The sequence below is a fragment of the Nothoprocta perdicaria genome, unplaced genomic scaffold (assembly GCF_003342845.1).
Source record: "Nothoprocta perdicaria isolate Ctin4 unplaced genomic scaffold, notPer1 scaffold_509, whole genome shotgun sequence".
Lineage (NCBI taxonomy): Eukaryota > Metazoa > Chordata > Aves > Tinamiformes > Tinamidae > Nothoprocta > Nothoprocta perdicaria.
Window position 1 is genome coordinate 47,419 of NW_020455765.1, and position 2,713 is coordinate 50,131.

At 56.6% G+C, this 2,713-nt stretch overlaps 2 non-coding genes across 2 annotated transcripts; both read right to left on the bottom strand.

Annotated features, from left to right (window-relative positions):
- Window positions 1–794: 794 nt before the first annotated feature.
- TRNAF-GAA lies at window positions 795–867 on the bottom strand. The gene has a single exon. It is a non-coding gene; the product is annotated as a tRNA-Phe (tRNA).
- A 1,210-nt stretch (window positions 868–2,077) lies between these two features.
- TRNAF-GAA lies at window positions 2,078–2,150 on the bottom strand. The gene has a single exon. It is a non-coding gene; the product is annotated as a tRNA-Phe (tRNA).
- Window positions 2,151–2,713: the final 563 nt, after the last annotated feature.

Here is a 2,713-nt window from a genome sequence, read left to right on the forward strand (position 1 = left end):
CACCTTTAACACACTGATGACAAATTTGCAATAGAGCCACCCAAAACATGCTCAGATGCCATTCACATCTCGGCGGCATGGGGAGGAACTCCAACACGTGCAACAGAGGCAGCGCCATGGCTCAYACCAACTCAGCYCAGGGATGACATGAGAGAAACTCGGAGCCTTTAGAGAGGGGAGCAGGGCAGCCACTTGCTGAGGTCACTGAGTCTGCTCAGGGCATCCTGGAACTCCTCCAAGCACATGCCATGGATAAGGGGAGACCAGMGAGTGAGAGCAGGTMCCTCCATATCGAGTGCCAGGGAGGAGATGGAAGAGGGCTCCAKGTGGGCAAGGARTGATGTTCTGRGAYMSAARRAGGCYGTGGCCAGGGGAGGGCCATGTGCAATCARGATGACACCCAGGAAGCCCTGGGCAGCTCACACCACCTAGGGAACCACCCACAGCCCTGCTCTGCTCTTCCCCTTGGGGCACACGGCAATGGCAGCTCATATTGAGGAGGTCACAGCCCTCCTGACACCTCCTGCCTTGGTGCTTCCACTCCTGAAGATGGTGCTGAACTAGTGGAGTGTCTCCACATGAGACACGTCCTCACATCCTGAGGCTCTGCTCATGTCCCAACCCCAGGCCCTCCTTGCCCCGGACCTCACCTGAGCTTAGGTGGCTCCATGTTCCCCACCACAAGCACACGTGCCCTCCACCACCTGTGCCCGCCTTGGCTTGGCAGCTCAGTGACCCATGAGCATCTTGCAGGTGGCCTAGATATTGGGGCTTGCAAAAAGTCCTGGGGTGCCTGCCAAAGCCCGGGCTTGAACCAGGGACCTTTAGATCTTCAGTCTAACGCTCTCCCACCTGAGCTACTTCGGCCGGACTGTTGCCTTTCTTTTGTCCCATTTCTGCCTCTGCTGGAGCAGAGCTTGAACAGCAAGAGAGTCCTCAGGTCAACAGGGGCCACCCCAGGGACCTCGTGCTGGACACACCACATCACAAACCTCTGCAGGCTGCACTCACAACACCACCTTGCATAAGGTCATCTCCCCTTCTCAAGGCTGCCTTTACCATGATGATGACACACTTGCAAAACACCCACCCAAAACATGCTCCTAGTCACTCCCCTTCACCTGCTGGCCACACTCCTCCTGATGCYGGCCAGGATCCCATTGTTCTACAYAGCTGTGCGGTGGGAYACAGCCTGCATTGGGRCAGGCTGGAAGAACACAAAGCRGCTCTGCACAAGGCCAGGAGGAACCAAGGAAGATGCCCTTGACCAGGATGCTAACGTGCCAARGCCTGGACTTCACCCAGGGACGTGTAGATCTTSAGTGCAACGTTCTCCCAGCGGAGCTACCTCAGCCCTGCTGTCAAAGGTCTGGTGGTAGCCAGGCCTCTGAGCCCTGGCAGCTCAGCGACTCTTCAACGTCTGCCCCGTGGCCTAGACCCTCAGGGTCACACAACGTCCTGAGGTACTTGCCAAAACCTGCGCTTCAACCAGGGACCTTTAACATCTTCTGGCTAAGACTCTCCCACCTGGGCTACTTCGGCCATGCTCAAGAGTCCTCCCATTCCCCTCCATGTGCTGGAGCGTGGAAGTYGGAGCAAAATGCATTCCAAGGCACTCATCTGCCCCATGAGTGGCCAGCACCAGACAGCTTATCATGCTGTGTGCCTTATCAGCTGCATGGTCACACCTGGGCACTGCCTCCACAGGGAGGACAACAAGTTAGGGCCCTGGTGGCTCCATTCTGCTCCACTCTTCATTTATTCTCCTTGGTCTGTGCAAGGAGGACAGATGGTGTTGCCAAGGGAATTGTGGAGAAGTAGATTGTGTGCTAAAGGCCTGGGGGCACCACGTGAGACACGTCCTCACATCCTGAGGCTCCACTCATGGCCCAGCACCAGGCCCTCTCTATCCCTCCACATCACCTGAGCCCGGGTGGCTCCATGTTCCCTCCACAAGGACAGGTGCCCTCCACCAGCTGTGCTCCCTTTGTGACTGCCTTGGCTTGGCAGCTCAGTGACCATGAAGCATTTTGCAGGTGCCCTAGATCCTCAGGCTTGCAAAATGTCCACAGATTCCTGCCGAAGCCCGGGCTTGAACCRGGGACCTTTAGATCTTCAGTCTAACGCTCTCCCACCTGAGCTACTTCGGCCACACCCTCACAATTTTTTGTCCCCCTTCAGCATCTGCTCCAACAGAGCTCTGACAGCAAGAGAGCCCTCAGCACAGCARGGACTACCCCAGGGACCTCACGCTGCACATCACAAACCTCCRCAAGGTTGAATGACAACATCACCTTTCAGTAGGGATSTCCTCTTCCCAACGYTGCCTTTAACGTACTCGTGACACACATGCAAAACACCCACCCAAAACACGCTCACAGGACATTCACATCTCCGTTGCACTGGCAAGAGCTCCAACACGTGCAAGAGAGTCAGCACCACGGCTGACACCATCCCAGTGCAGGGATGACATGAGAGAAACTCAAAGACTTTAGAGAGGGGAGCAGGGCAGCCCATKGCTGCAGTCACTGAGTCTCCTCAGGGCATCCTGGAATCCCTCCGACCTCACGCCCCGGATAAGGGAACACAGGACTATTGACACCAGAGAGCGAGAGCAGGTACCAGCATATCGAGTGACAGGGGGAGGTGGAAGAGGGCTGCAGCCTTGGGCTGAGGCAGGCTGGAAGGCAAGCAGTTCCTCTCTGGGGAAGGC